We start from the raw sequence: 17,377 nt of genomic DNA, 5'->3' as shown, positions 1-17,377 counted from the left end.
TTCCACGGCGTACTAAAGTTTTTAATCGATATTCACCCCCCCCCCCTCTCTATCGAATTCACGATCCAACAAGTGGTATCAGAGTAGGTACCGCTCTGATTTGGTGCAACCACCAATCAGACAAGGGGGTGAAACCTTTTCCATTTTTTTCGATTTTCAATTTTTCGTTATATTCCAAACTGGTATTGTTACCTTTTTGGAAATCTTTTCATCGCAATTAATCTGAATTGGTGCAACACCAATTCAGTTTTAGATAATTTTTTTTTAAATACCACACTACTAATCCAAGACCAAGTCTTGAGACCTCTTGTCTATTTGTTTATTTGTGTGCAGGATAATTATGTCTTAAATTGAAGGATTCAGCACAGTACGTCCTCCCCTATTCAACGGGGACAATTTCCCATACTGGAAGAAATGAATGGAGGTTTACCTAAAGACATATTTCGACCAATGCTTCATCGTCACCAAAGGCTACAAGGCGCCAGTCGACAACTCCGGAAATCCACTGGACCCGGAACAGTGGACTCCGGACATGAGAAAGAAGTCCTCTATAGACTTCAAGGTCCTCAATACACTACAATAAGAGTTGACAAAGGGAGAACTGAACTGGGTAGGACCGCACCAAAACGCAAAAGAATTGTGGGATAAACAGATTGAACTACACGAAGGAACAAGCGACGCCAAGATAACAAAGCATGATCTCTTTTTAAACAAATTATTTAATATTAAAATGTAGGAAGGAGAAACGGCAAGTCAACTGCATGCGAGGATCAAAGACATCCTCAACGGACTCCACGCGATAAGCCACCAAATGGAGAATCGCGATCTAATAAGGTACGTATAAATGATTTTCCGCGTAATACTTTGTGGGCATCTATCTGGATGCCTACAAAAATTTTAAAAATTTATCCAAATTAAAACTTGTTGAATTATTTTGTGAATTAGAATTACACGAACAAACTAATGCCAGAACCGAGAAAGGTGTTGCCTTGTTTGCAGATTCGTCTAAGGAAAGGACGAAAAATAAGTCTGAGTTTGAAGATGAGTCTGACCAGGATTCTGAAGACGAAGAGTACGTGGTGAACTTAGTAAGGAAAATATTTACCAGGAGGAAGAAGAGCTTCTGCAAAAAGGACTTGCAGAAGATCAACTCCCCAACCGAACCAAGGAACGTAACGTGTTTTGGGTGCAACAAGAAGGGTCACTACAAGAACGAGTGCCCAAGAGTGAAGAGCGACAAGATGAAGGCACCCAAGAAGAAGGCTCTCAAAGCAACGTGGGACGACTCGTCCTCAGAAGAATCGGAAGCTAAAGATCAGAAGCACCAGAGTCACCTCGCACTGATGGCCCGTGAAGTAGAATCGGAGGACGAATCGGAAGATGACTCCGAACCCAAATCAAGCCACGAGTCCACACTCGTTTCCGAAGTTCCTGAAGAGGTATATTCTAATTTGAATAAAAAAACTTTAAAATTATTGCTTGTTTAAATAGGAAATTAATTACAATAGAAAATGAAAATGAATTGCTCCTTGAGGAAAATCAAAACCTCAAGGAACAAATCATAAATTCTAATCCAAACTCAAGATTTAACACTTGAGGAGGAAAATTCAACATTAAAAATAGAGATTAATAAACTAAAAGATCTTCTAGAAAAATTTACAACATGATCTAAAAATTTAGATCTTATTTTAAATAATCAAAAGTAATTTACAACAAAACCAGACTTGGCTACAAGTCAAGTTTAAATAAAATATTTAAATCATTAATAACTCAACATAAACAACAAAGTAAAGCGTGGGTTCCGAAAGCGTGCTTAACCATGTAAGTAGGAATTAACCAATATTACATACCTAAAGATAAAATATACTATATAAAATCAAATAAACCAAATCAAAAATCAAAACACAAACCTAGATCAATAAAATTAAAATTGAAAATTTTAAGAACCCATCAAAAAAATAGATTATCATCAAGTTAAATATACTTATAAAAGTAACATACATAACCCTAGAATTTAAAAAATAACAAACCAATAATTCAGGGGAGGCTCCAGAATAACTGGTACCTCCAAAATTAACCTACCCGACAGGGTAACCAAAACCAATATGCCCGGCAGGATAATTAGGACTAGTTCAAATGGAAAATAGTTTAACTTGACCAACCGTACTGGTGAAGTTTTGGATGATAGTACGTTAGGGAAACTATGTCTATGCATGTCTAGGAAGATATGACTTCGACCTGGTGCATTTGACTTAGTGGAACTAAGTGAAGCTACTCTTTATGGATCCTAACCAGTTATACTAAGGTTTTGTACTTTAATAATGTCCATTTAGACCTGGTGCATTTGGCTTATTTCAGTGGATAGGACTATTTGGAAAACCTCGAATGTATGGTTACTTTAATGATGTCCAAGTGACTCACCATAGCTCAGAAGTTTATCCAAAGAATGCTTGTTTGTTGAGCCCAAAGCTAAACCTGAATCTAACACAAAGTTAAACTAAATCCTGAAAATTAAATCTAACTCATCTCACAAAATTATAGGATTCCCTAATTGAAAATTTAGATCAAGTGAGATGACTAAGGATTAAAATTAAATTAAATTAAATTAAAATTAAATTAAATTTTAATTAAATTAAATTAAATTTATATTAAAATAAATTAAAATTCCATTAAAATTAAATTTAAATTAAATTAAATTAAAATTAAATTAAATTAAATTAAATTACAATTAAATTAAATTAAATTAATAATTTTAAAAATCCATAAATTTTTTTTTAAAAAAAATCAGTTTTAAAAATTCTTTAAAAATCCATTTTAAAAATTCTTTAAAATTAAGTTTTAAAAAATTCTTGAAAAATCAATTTAAAAAAATCTTTAGAAATTCATTTTAAAAATTCTTTAAAATTCAGTTTTAAAAAATTCTTTAAAAAACAACTTTAAAAATTCTTTAAAAATTCTTTTAAAAAAACAGTTTTAAATTTTTTAAAAAAATCTTTTCCAAAATTCTTTTAAAAATCATTTTAAAAATCCTTTTAAAATTTTTTAATAAAAATAATTTCAAAAATCCTTTTAATTTTTTTTAAAATCGGTTTTAAAAATTCTTTAAATATAAATTTTAAAAATTATTTAAAAAGTTCATTTTAAAAATTCATTAAAAAACAATTTTAAAAATTCTTTAAAAAACTTATTTTAAAATTCTTTAAAAAACAATTTAAATTTTTTTTTAAAAATCGTTTTAAAAATTCTTTAACAACTCATATTAAAAATACTTTTAAAATTAAAAAAAAAAACATTTTAAAAATCCTTTGAATTTTTTTTTTAGAAATCAGTTTTAAAAATTCTTTAAAAATCCATTTTAAAAAGTCTTTAAAATTCAGTTTTAAAAAATTCTTTAAAAATCGATTTTAAAAAATCTTTAAAAATTTCATTTTAAAAATTGTTTAAAAAACAATTTTAAAAATTCTTTAAAAAATTCATTTAAAAAAACGGTTTTAAATTTTTTTTAAAAAATCCTTTTAAAAATTCTTTTAAAAATCATTTTAAAAATCCTTTTAATTTTTTTTTAAAAAATCATTTTAAAAATCCATTTAATTTTTTTAAAAAATCAGTTTTAGAAATTCTCTAAAAATCCATTTTAAAAATTCTTTAAAAATCACTTTTAAAAATTCTTTAAAAAGTTCATTTTAAAATTATTGAAAAATCAATTTTAAAAATTCTTTTAAAGGTTCATTTTAAAAAATTCCTTAAAGAAAAACAATCTTAAAAATTCTTTAAAATTCATTTTAAAAATTCTTTAAAAATCAATTTTGAAAATTCTTTAAAAATTCATTTTAAATTATTTAAAAATAAATTTTAAAAACTATTTTAATTTTCATTTTAAAAATTCTTAAAAAATCAATTTTAAAAATTCTTTAAAAGTTCATTTTAAAAATTCTTGAAAAATCAATTTTAAAAATTCTTTAAAAAGTTTATTTTAAAATTTTCTTTAAAAAACAATCTTAAAAATTCTTTAAAATTCATTTTAAAAAATTCTTTAAAATTCATTTTAAAAAATTCTTTAAAAACTAATTTAAAAAATTCTTTAAAAATTAATTTAAAAATCTCTTTAAAAATTTCATTTAAAAAAAACTCTTTGAAAAGTCATTTTAAAAATTCTTGAAAAATCAATTTTAAAAATTCATTTTAAAAATTCTTTAAGAATCTAGTTTAAAAATTCTTTAAAATTTTATTTTGAAACTTCTTTAAAAATCAAGTTTACAAATTCATTTTAAATATTTTTTAAAAATTAATTCTTTACAAATCACTTTAAAAAAAATAATGTTTCCTATCAAAAATCAGGGGCGGGCGACTTGTATAACAAACCGAGGGGCCCGGAAGGTACTCCGAGTGCCCCACTCCCATCAAACTTCAAGTGTCTAGAGTGATTCCGAGCGCCCGAACCTCCCTATAAAAAGGGAAGGGGGGGGGGGGCACCCCTCTCCACTGGCACCTCATCCTTTCATCTCTTGCAAAGGTTCTCTTTGAGCCTTAATGAGAGAGGAATTGCTAATTAAAACTTTTCCTCTTTTTCTTTGGTTATTACGCTGTTATGAGTCAATCGAAGTCGTCATTTCTAAAAATATTATTCACGATGCCTCGATAAATTTTTTTCCCCTAAGTTTTTAAAATGTTTCATTTCTATAATTTGTGCTTAGCATAATTTTTTTTAATTTAGGAAGTGTTCTAGATCTGATGTTGGGCCCTCTACTGCTAATACCGACACTAGGTTCCCTACTGACGAACTTAGGATTAAGTTTGAGTCTACCATCTATATGCCTATCATGACTAGAATTTGAGCATCTCACCAACACACTAGGACTACCTTGTTTGTGATTCCCGAACATAGAAAGGGGTGAGATGCATAGGTAAATTGTTTGGACTTAAGATGTTTACTTCAGTGCATCGACATAAGTCTGGGCGTTAAATACAAAATAGACATTAATCAGGTTAAGTTATTCAGCTTAGTCAAACACTAATTGATTACAATTAGACTTAACCTGACTAACCAAGTAAAAGCTGCTATCCTCTAATAGTCAGTAAGTAGCTAATTGGCTAGATAGTTTTTGTAATGTCAAGTTTAGGGGGAGGATTAATTATTTTTCATTATTTTTGAAATTAATTTTTAAAAAATATTTTCTTAATTTGATTTTAAACTAACTGTTATAAAATTCAGCTTTTATTGGATCCAATTTTTTTTTTAAAAAAAAATTGGTTTTTGAAAATATATTTTTGAAAATTTATTTTGAAAATTGGATGTTACAAACTTGGATTTGAAAATAAATGTTACTTAGTTGGTTTTGAAAGTTGGATTTTCCAAACATATTTTTGAAATTTGATTTAAAAAGATGGATTTTACAAACTGAGTCTTGAAAAAATAAAATCTTACTTAGTTTTGAAAACTTGATTTGAAAATCTTACTTAATCTTCCTTTTGTAAAAATGCTATATTTGGATATTATGTTTGCAATGCTTATTTCGAAAATTAGGTTAAATTTACAAATTTTATCTTTAAAAAATTGTTACAAGTTATCTTCCAAGAGTTATCTTTCTAAAGCATTAAAACTTAGTTATTTTTTTTTAGAAAACTAAAAACTAAGTTTTTAAATAAAATATTCTATATTTTATACTTTAAACTCCCCCAAGTCAGTCTGACTTACATTGGTAGACTTCCTTGCATTTTAAATTATCATTTGTTGTATGTTTTTTTTTTATGAATGTCAAAGGGGGAGGGTTAGATAGTTAAGTTAGTTAAACAACAAACTACCAAATTTAAAATAAAGGCTAACTTAAAAACCAAATTTATTGTTTTAATTACATATTTTTCACTAACTTAACCAGGTTGTCATTGCATCAAAAAGGGGGAGATTGTTGGTACGGTTAGCACTAACGGTCTAACTCAAATTTTGATGAATGACAAAGTAGGTTAAGTTAGTTTCATTTGTGTTCTAAACACTTTGATCAAGTGTGCAGGAGAAATCCAGACAGGTCGACGGGTTGCCTGTATGTCTGGCACGAAGTCCAGCTAGGTCGACGGGCCGATCGGATAGTTGGCACAAAGTCCAGATGGGTCGAAGGGCTGACTGGACGTTTGGTATGAAGTCCAGCTAGGTCGATGGGCTGACCGGATAGCTGGTACAAAGTTCAGACGGGTCGACGGGCTGACCGGACGTCTGGCGGGTAAGTTGAGGTAAGTCACTTCCTTGCATTTTAAATTATCATTTGTTGTATGTTTATTTTTGATGAATGTCAAAGGGGAGGGTTAGGTGGTTAAGTTAGTTAAACAACAACTACCAAATTTAAAATAAAGGCTAAGTTAAAAATCAAATTTATTGTTTTAATTACATATTTTTTACTAACTTAATCAGGTTGTCATTACATCAAAAAGAGGGAGATTGTTAGTACGGTTAGCACTAACAGTCTAACTCAAGTTTTGATGAATGACAAAGTAGGTTATGTTAGTTTCATTTGTGTTTTAAACACTTTGATCAAGTGTGCAAGAGAAGTCCAGACAAGTTGACGGGTTGGCCGTATGTCTGGCACGAAGCTCAGCTAGGTCAACGGGCTGACCGGATAGTTGGCACGAAGTCCAGATGGGTCAAAGGGCTGACCAGGCGTTTGGCACGAAGTCTAGCTAGGTCGACAGGCTGACCAGATAGCTGGTACGAAGTCCAGACGGGTCGACGGACTAACCGGACGTCTGGCGGGTACGTTGAGGTAAGTCACTAGAGGGGAGTGACTGTGAGGATGCGTTCCCGGGAAGGGAACTTAGGCACCGATCCAACTTAGAACCATTTCGGAATTCTATGTTGAGATCTTGACTAGATTCTAGTCTCGGTGAGATGGAATCTAATTACAGTACTATTTCTTTTTATGACTATGTTGTGCTAATACTTTGTTTTGCATGGTAGTTTGTATTTTACCTTGGACTAACACTTTTTTGCAGGTAGCTAGTAAAGTGGAGGTCTGGGCGTCCGGAAAGGGTCTGGGCGCCCGGAATGCAAAATTTATCCCCAACGAACTTCACCACGTGGAGCACCCTGGTTGGCTCGACTATGTCACATTTGTAACGACCCAAATTTCCTCAATTCAAGTCCTAAAAGTAATTCAAAAATATTTAAAAATACTATAGAAAAATTCTAGAGATTTTTAGAAATTTTTAGAGTATTTTTATGCAATTTTTGGAGTTCATTTGGTATTTTTACCAAGAGGAAGAAGTTTAAAATAAAAATAAAAATTTGTTGAAGCCGGGTTTTGAACCCAAGACCCCAGACCCGAATCCAAACTTAGCCAACCAACTGGTCTGAAAATGTTTTGTTAATCATATATGGAACAAATAGTATTTAAAGAATAGTTGGTAACAGAAAATAATTAGAAGTAAAAAAAAGGGGTTTCGGCTGAGGTTCGAACCCGCAAACCCCCAACCCGGTCCAAGTCTTAAGCGAAACGAGCTAGCCAAAAGACCAAGCAAGTATTTCGTAAACAAACTTATAAGGAATTGGTCTTAAGCCATAACAGAATATTGGATTATAAAGGGAGAACTTAATTACCCCGTGACCTAGCTTTTCCCCTTTCCTCTTCTCCCTCACGGGCGCGACAAATCTGTGCAGGCGGAAAACGCCGCATGAAGACGAGCTAGGGCTCGTCTCCGGCGGCCTGCGAGCACCCTTCTCCGCGGGTTCTTCACAGATCCGAGCTCCCCTCAGCGAGGAGAGCGTGTAGACGTGAGGAATCACCGGATTTGGAGTGTTGCTGAAGCCCTAGAAGCTTCTTCTCCGATGTGAGTCCAAGAACGCGAAGGTAAGTGCTTCTCACCTGCGGTAGGAGTAGCTTTTGGAGTTGTTTTCTTCTTGTGTTTTCGAAGCATGATGTAGGTAGCATGTTTTTTTTTTTTTGATGTTGTTGCCGTGAATCTTAAAGGAAGAAAGTAAACTGTATAGGTTAAGCATGTTGGTGGGATTTTCTTCCGGCCTTGTGATTAATGTTTTTAGATTACGATTTTGATCTTTCTGTTTGTGACCTTAAAGGGGCAGGACCGTTTATTCTTGCTATTGGGCAATATACATGAGATAGTATAGATCCCCTTTTTAACATGTAATTTCGGATTATGCTGTTTTGAGTTGCTGTAATATACATGAGCTATTGGCATGAACAGCTCGGTTTTGAGTTGCTGTGCAGTTCAGTTTGTGCACGAAGAATTTGCTGTGCAGTTCGGTTTGGGTTTGTCTGATTTAGTTTTGGAGATTTAGAAATCCTCACGATGAGGTGAAGTTTTTTTGTGTAAAGCAAGACCAAGGTCTTTATTATAGATTTGGTTTCGGTTTGGTAATTGCATGTGGTATCTTGGAATCGATTTGGAGTGTTTAGGATGGCTATTCATGGTGCTCAGGTCTCTTGTGTTGGCTGTGGTTTCCTGGACAGATTCGTAGCTGATAAAATGGATTTTCATTGGGTTTTTATTCTAGTTTTCTACCATGTATGCTAGTTTCTAGATTAGTTCTTACAAGCATTAGTATACAATCTAAGTTCTGCATTTTATTATAGTTTCCTTTTCATGTGTACAAACCCTTAGTTGTCTCTTTCAGAAGTTATTATGTAAACTATATGTTGAATCGCAGTATAGCTCCCCTACGCGTTTGCATATTTCAGCTCTTAACCTTCTTATTAAGTAGGAACAGCTAAAAGAACTAGTTTTAAATTGGTCATCTTGGATCTTCGTGTAAATTAACAAACATGCACAGCCTTGTTTTAGCCAGAACAACCCTATGTCTAGCATTTTCTGTTTAGACCTTTTTTTGTGCTATTTAGAGGGCACGAACAGCCTTTAATCTAAGTACATAGTATTAGTTTTCTTTGCTATTTAACAAACATGATCAGCCCTGTTTATTAGCATTGCAGTTTTAATTTTTTTCGCTACTTTAACAAGCATGAACAGCTACTCTCTAAGTGTATGCAGTTTTCTTTTTAAAGAATGCAGATCTTTCTTCCTTTGTTTTAATTCTGTTATAGCATACAAATTTAAGTTTAGAGATGTTTACTGATATGTATAAGTTTAGAGTTGTATAAGTTTAGAGTGTTTACTTGAAGAGACTAGTATTTCACTTGAACAAGTATAAGAAAGATAAAGAAAAGAAAGAAAAAGGCCAAGGCCTTAAGTAGATCCCAAAGTCAAGACTTTAGGAATTTATGGCACACAAGGTACCTATTAAAATGCCAAGGCATTTAAAGAAGAAGTAAATAAAGATAACAAGTATTTTACTTTATTTAAGAGGCTAGTACCCGACTTCCGAGGTTGTCGTTAAACAAATCTAGGTGTCCAATTCCGAGGTCTTGGCCCTGGTAGACCGAGGTCTGCTCTTTTAGGATTGGTGGCTCGCTACCCCAACCTATTAGGGAACGCGCATAAGATGGTACTATGCCTAGGCCCAAGAAGAAAGTTGATTATTATTTTGAAGTATTATAAGTATAAGTTTTTGAACAAGTAAAATAAGTTTTACCTAAGTATAAAGTATTAAAGAATAAGTTTTAAACAAGTGAAATAAAGAATAAGTTTAGAAGAAATGAAATAAGTTTCACTTTGTTTTAAAATCAGCAAGTTGAGTTTTCTTTTATGCTAGCATGTTGTTTAGATTAGCTTACTGTTCTTTGCTATTTTCTGAGCATGAGTAGCTTTACATGTTTAGCATTTCAGCCTGTTTGATTCATTTATTATTAGATGAGCATAAGTAGTCTTCAGTAAGTAATCAGTTAGATCATGTTATAGATATATGTACATGCATATCGAGTTTTTGTGAGTTAGATAGCGCTTACTAAGCATTTTGCTTATAGATTGCATTTCCTCTTACTGCAGATAAAGGAAGGCGACAAGGTGGCGCAGATGGTGTGTGATGCCAGGACTATGGAAGTCTTGGGACTAGAAAGGAGTCCCTTTAGTCTTCTTTCCTTATTCTTTTTTTTTTGTTTCTGCATTTTAGTTATTGTAAACATTTGAGACTGTACTTTACACTCCGTGTCATTCGAGTTTATTCTTGTTCTAGGTTGCATGTAGGATGAGTTCAGTTTAGTAAGTAGATATTTGTGTGTTTGATACTTATTTAACTGCGTGGGTGTTTGATAAATGTTCCAGCCGCCTGTGGCTGATGTATACTATGTTTGTATCTCGGTTATGGTCACCGGTATAGGGGAGACTTTGTCGAAATTTTTTTGGTAGAGACTCCTCGTGATTTCGATCATACCGGTTAAGTAGAGTTAGTAGTTAAGTAACGGTCATCCTTAGGGAGTAGTATAGTATAGTAAGAAGGGTGGTCGTTACAACATTCAGGGCACCTTGAAGGGATCTGGGTGCCCCGAACTCCTATATAAGGAGGGTGTAGGCTGGAGCAAAAGAACAACGACAAGATTTTTCAAAGCTAGCTTTAGTGTGTCGTGCTACTGCGACGCCGTGAGGTACTCCGACAAAGTGCTTTCTTTCATTCTTCTTTTCTTAATTATTGTCAGAATTTTCTTTTAGCATTTCCTATAATTCAATTGTGTAATATCTTTTTGAATTGCTAGTGGATTGCCCAATGAAAGCACTCGATAAGTGCGGGCCTTAGAGTATAAGTCGCCGAAGGCTCCGAACCAAATAAAAAATACTTGTGGTAGCATTATTGTTTTTTTTTTCCGCTGCGTACTAAAGTTTTTAATCGATATTCACTCCCCCTCTATCGAATTTACAATCCAACATTTACGACTATGTACTCTATAGGGGTTTAGTCTCCTGTATTTTGCCGATGACCACTCGCGACATCACGATGATGCACCCATTTCATTTTTTTCTCCTTTATGCCTTTTGTCATAGATTAGATATAGACATTAGCCTACATATCTTTCAGACTATTATCTACTCAGTTAGAGTCACCACCAGCACACGAGTTCACATGCCATATTGTCACATTTTGATGGCATATATTGCCTCCCTATGTATTAACGTCGCCAGAGGTGATGTCCGAGTCCTGACTGAGTTTGACATTGTAGGATCTAGGAACTTCTCTTTAGGAGATATCCAGATAGATGATGAGGGTGTCCTATCTTGGCAGGGGGGGGGGGCACAACACCAGCCTGACCCAGATGCCCAGGAGGAGGAGGCAGAGCAGGATGACTTTATGGTCGCACTATTCGGCGAGGCCGCTCCGGGCCCGGCACTGCCCCTAGCTCGAGCACCATGTCCCGCTCCTCACACTCTAGGCGACCGAGTTGCCAAACTTGAGCTATCTATGATGAGTCTCCATCAGGAGGTCTCCGACTTTCATCGAGGTATGCAGCAGGAGGTCACCAACCTACGATGGGAGATGCGGCAGGAGGTCTCCGACTTATGACGAGACGTGCGACAGGAGATCTCTGACCTTCGACGTGACCTATCCAACTCCCGAGAGGATGACTAAACCCGTCATACTGAGCTAGTAGAAATGTTACGCTCCTTGGGGTCCGGACCACCCTCCTCATCATCCAGATAGACTAGATCGTTACTATGTGTACTTTATCATGACTATTGTATTTTGACTTAGTTATATTGCATCTCAGATATTGACTTATCTTGTTATGATTAATAGACTAGGATTCTTAAATTACAGAAATTATTTTTAAAAAATGTTTTTCTTAAATTCTAGGATAAAAACATTTATGTTTTCAAAATTTCCCATTTTTTGAATTTTTGAAAATTAGATTTAGCCTTAGAATAGATCAATCCCTTAGAAAGCATACTCCTATAGATCTAAGGTTTGAGCATCTCGCCAACACATTAGGGATAACTTGTTTGTGTATTTCTGAACTTAGAAAGGGGTGAGATGCATAGGCAGATTGCCTAGACTTAAGATGCTTATTTCAGTGCATCAACACAAGTCTGGGCGTTAAATACAAAACACATATCAATTAGGTTAAGTTATTCAGTTTAGTCAAACATTAACTGATTACAATTGACTTGTTTCTGAACTTAGAAAGGGGTGAGATGCATAGGCAGATTACCTAGACTTAAGATGTTTATTTTAGTGCATTAACACAAGTCTGGATGTTAAATACAAAACACATATCAATCAGGTTAAGTTATTCAGTTTAGTCACACATTAATTGATTACAATTGACTTGTTTCTGAACTTAGAAAGGGGTGAGATGCATAGGCAGATTGCCTAGACTTAAAATGCTTATTTCAGTGCATCAACACAAGTCTGGGCGTTAAATACAAAACACATATCAATCAGGTTAAGTTATTCAGTTTAGTCAAACATTAACTGATTACAATTGGCTTAACCTAACTAACCAAGTGAAAGTTGTTATCCTCTGATAGTCAATAAGTAACTAACTGGTTAGACAGTTTTTTTTATGTCAGGTTCAGGGGGAGAATTAATTCAATTTTCTTTTATTTTTTTCCTTTATTGAAAATATTTTGTAAAATTAGTTTTGAAAAATATTTTTTACATCCACTTTTGAAAAATATTAACCTTTATAAACTAAGTTTTTGAAAATTAGATTTCATAAACTCAATTTTTAAAATTGGAAATAGGATTTTGTTGACTTTTAAAAATAGAGTATGTAAACTTACCTTTTATAATCCAAAGATAAATTTTATACAATTTTATTTTTGAAAATTTATAAACTTATTCTAGAAAAACTAACTTTTTCAGAACTTAATACTTGAAAATTACTATTTAAAAATTAGCTTTTTGAATATTACAAACTTAGCTTTAAAATTTTATAAAATTGGCTTTATTTATCTTACTTTTTGAAATTAGCCTCTATACAACTTATGTTTGAAAATTGTTCTTTAATTTTTATCTTCCATTTGCAAGCTTATTTTGAAAATTAAGTCGATTTTCAACCTAAGTTAGCTATTTTTCAAAACTTAGTTATTTTGAAAAACTTAAAAGAAAATTTTAAAGTAAAATTTTCAAAATTTTCTACTTTAAACTCCCCCAAGTCAATCTGATTTTACTTCGGATTCTCTATTTTTAAACACGTATTTTTATCTATCCTATGTTTGTTGATGAATATCAAAGGGGGAGGATTAGGTGGTTTAAGTTAGCAACAAAAAATTACCAAAAAATAAAACAAGACTAACTTAACATCATTGCTTGTAAGTGCTTATTTATTGTATATTTTTTCACTAACTTAACCAGATTGTCATTGCATCAAAAATGGAGAGATTGTTGGTGTGGTTATCACTAACGATCTAACTCAGATTTTGATGAATGACAAAGTATGTTAAGTTAGTTTCATTGTGATCTAACACTATGACCAAGCATGCAGGAGAAGCCCAGCTAGGTCAACGGGCTAATCGGATAGCTGACACGAAGCTCAGACAGGTCGACGGGCTGACTGGACACGAAGCCTAGACAGGTCGATGGACCGACCGGATAGCTAGCGCGAAGTCCAGACAGGTTGATGGGATGACCAGATGTTTGGCACGAAGTCCAGCTAGGTCGACGGGCTGACCGGATAGTTGACACGAAGTCCAGATGGGTCGAAAGGCTAATTGGACGTTTGACATATAAGTTAAGGTAAGTCACTAGAGGGGAGTGACTGTGAGAATGCGTTCCTGGGAAGGGAACTTAGGCGTCGATTCAACTTAGAACCATTTCAGAACTTTAAGTTGAGATCTTGACTAGATTCCGATCTCAGTGAGACAGAATCTAATTACTACTCGTTCCTTATATAACTGTGCTAACACTTTATTTTGCAGGGTAATATAATTTGCATTTTGTCTCGGACTAACTTTTTCTTGTAGGTAGCTGGAAAATAGAGGTCCGGGTGCCCAGAGGGAACCTGACACTCGGACGGTTCGGGCGCCCGTAAGGGATCCGGGTGCTCGGAATGCAAGTTTTATCCCGAAGCGACGTTGCAATGTGGAGCGCTCTGGTTGGCTGGGTTACGTCACAATCCAGGCGCCCGGAAGGGATCCGGGCGCCCGGAGCCTCTTATATAAGGAGGTCTTCTCCAGAGCTTCAAAACAACAACAACAACGTCTTTCAACGCTTGCTCTACTGCACTGTGCTTCTGCGACGCTGCAAAGCTTCTCCGACAACGTGCTACTAAGAATTTCTTTTTCCTTTATTTTGTTGTCGATATTTCTTTTAAAAAGTTCCTGTACTTACACTTGTAACATTTTTATGAACTGCTAGTGATTGCCCAATGAAAGCACTCGATGAGTGCGGGGCCTGGAGTAGGAGTCGACAAAAACTCCAAACCAAGTAAATCGGATTGTGTTAGCGTTGTTCTTTTTCTCTTCCACTGCTTACTCTCGATACAATATTTTTTTTTAAATTGCTATTCACTCCCCTCCCCCCCCCCCCCCTCTAGTGAATTTCTCGATCCAACAAGGATGATGTGGCAATTCGGGTCAGAGCTAAGCCCCTCAATGCTAAGGCCTGTAGTATAAAGTCGGTCGGATTCAAGGGGCCCAACTACCAATTGTTAAGCATAAGTCTCAATATTTGGTTGATCCGCCCTATAGTCGGTCAGGCTTAAGAGATTTGTCTCTCCAATCATTGCCCGGATATACAGAATAAACCTGGTCGGCTTTAATGCATCGATCAGGTATACCAAATAGCTCACCCTTCAAAGGTAGTCTATCAACATACATCTGGATGGACTAAAGTCTGGTCAAACTTATAGTAGTTAAGATGCTCAGCATGCAAGTCATCTCCCCGCGTATAGTGGACCGCCATGAGGGCCATTCAATCTGATGGGGCACTGTCTCCCATTTCTCAACTCTCCGTTACTACCAGAATCTTCAGCATGATGAAATAACACTCAACATATTGCTAGTTAGTCTTATTGTGTCGGTCAAATGTTTGGGACCTAGCTCCCCAATTCTCAATCTTTAGTACAAAGTTGACGAATCCACTGTCGGTCAAACTTATGTGGTCGAGCTCCCTTTTTTCTCTTGAGAGTAGGTCTCTCATTATATGGACAGTCATCCCAAGCACTGGTCGGGCCTACAAGACTTAGCTCATTACTTATCAAATATTTAATATCAGAGTCTATGGGCATATAGTCAATCGACCTAATTACTGGTCGGGCTGAAGGAACTCGGTTTCCTATTCTTATTAATCTCTTGTTACATATAGCCGGTTGGATATGTGGCGGTTCAGATTACCTCCAAGGGACAACATTGTCAGAGAATTGCAACAATCTATTAGAGAATAACAGATATTCATCAGAGTATATTCTGATATCTGACACATGCAAGCAACAGAACCTTCTTATAATGGAAGATTTCTTGGAGGAACATTGTATGCCTTTTATTATTCGACATCTCCTGCACCAAATATTCCTTATCGCCTCATTATAAAAAAGGGTTCTCTCTGTTGGTGAGGTACGTTGTATGCTTGATACTTTATGATTTATGCTTGAATACGCAGCATTATTGTTCATCTTCTCCACTTCACGCTCGGTCACCTAACTGACTTGAGCATTGTAGGGCTTACGCTAAGGATCTCTTTCCTGATTTTCCCTCTATATCCTTCTATTTCCTCTTTCGAGTGTGCGCAAAAAGGAGTCGAAAGGAGTGTCCAATGTCATCGTTCTTCCCTAATAAAGTCATCTCCCGGTCAGCATCAAAGTCATCTGGCCAGCGTGCCATCTCCATCGCTTTCATACAAGATCAGTATGTTATTCCACTTTTCCCCTGCAAAGCTTGGATTATTTGGTATATCATTATCCTATCAAACCAAGTTCATTTAGTTTTGCATCTTGAAGTTTGTTTTTGGTTATTTGCTGAAACAAATTATTGTTTTACCACAAGGTGCCTCACGCCACATTAGATGACTAGTCTCTGTTTTAGACGTGAGCCATGGTTAAACCTTTGAGCAGAAGCTCTCCTGATCTAGTTTGTTTACACCTAGATCACACACGATTGTTGGTTTTGATGGACAAACTTGACAGTCAGGACTTGTTACCAATTTGTCTCAGCATTTGGATTTTTATGTTATTTGATTTAATAGCAATAGCTGACTAATTTTAATGTTGATGTAGGAAATTCTATTGTCTAGTAATTTGATATATCATTTTTTTCTTTATTTCTTGAGACAGACATTCTCTAAGCTACTCTCATCTTCTTAGTGTAATATCTAGAGTAGCAAAAGGGGGCAGATTCTTTCTGGCACAAAGTGAATGTGATGAGATAGATACCCACACAAAGCAAAAGAGCAGCTTTATTCCATCTGATCTACTTGAGAGTAGTAATTCATTAATATTTGGTCGTAGCAAGACCAACGTTCTTCTGGGGATGCCTTCATGCATTGGATGGTCAAAAAGAAAAGGATCATGTATATGCTGGTCCTTTTTTTTTTTTTGAATTGTTAATTTATATATTTCACAGTGAGGTAATTAAGACTTTCATAGATACTTTGATATCTAAGTGCCTCAGAAAACATTTTTTCTTTAGGTGTAAATGAAATATAGCCTCAATGATTGTCCCATGATTAACACAACCTTTTACTAGAATCCACTGAATCTGTTCATGCATCTTATGCAGCCTGTTTTCCAACTTTGGGTCAGGTAGCTCTTCGGATGTTCTTCAACTTTGGTCCCAATTTTGCTTTCAGAGCTGGAGCTTTTATTCTCTCACCACTGTATTTGATGGAACCAGAACTATTTGGAAAGTGGCAAAGTTGTCACTGTAAAATTGTCCTCATTTCAGGAACCAGAACTATCTGTTCATTTTACACTATTTGAGTTTTAATGGAGTATGGTTCTTTTATATATATATTTTTTACCAACTGCTGCACCTGACACTTTCACAGTAAAAATCAAAATTAATATAGTTTGAAGCCATGTCATACTCAAATCTACTTCATTTGAGTTTAAGTCTAATGTTGAGATCCCACTCTGATTTTGTATCTGTTGCTCATCTTCTCCACCTATCTTTACTTGTGGGTAAAGAGTACTTATGGGACCTCTTTCATGGAAGCCATGCGCTTCCACCTAATTTCAGGAGAATGCATAGGCAGCCAAAACAGTTCCAAAAGCTAGCTTACTCTCCTTCCATGATGATGATAGTGGAGTGATCATTAAATGTTCACATGTTGTCCATTAATGATAAATCATGAGCTAATAGAAAAGTTGGATTCAGAAAAAACTTCTTGAGAAATAAATACTAGTAAATGTGTGTGTCGATGGACCACTGGTAGGGCATACGTCGATTCGGGCTTGACCTAATATGGCATCTCTTGGCTCGATGTGCCAAGAATATATTACTAAAAACATATGAAAAATTATAATAAGAAATCTAAAATATGAACGTCAACATTTATTATTTCTTTAACAATCTGTAACTACTTTTTGGTCATGCATGTATATCTAATTGA

The sequence above is a fragment of the Zingiber officinale genome, chromosome 1A (assembly GCF_018446385.1).
Source record: "Zingiber officinale cultivar Zhangliang chromosome 1A, Zo_v1.1, whole genome shotgun sequence".
NCBI classification, from domain to species: Eukaryota; Viridiplantae; Streptophyta; class Magnoliopsida; order Zingiberales; family Zingiberaceae; genus Zingiber; species Zingiber officinale.
Note: the sequence above shows the minus strand (reverse complement) of the source record.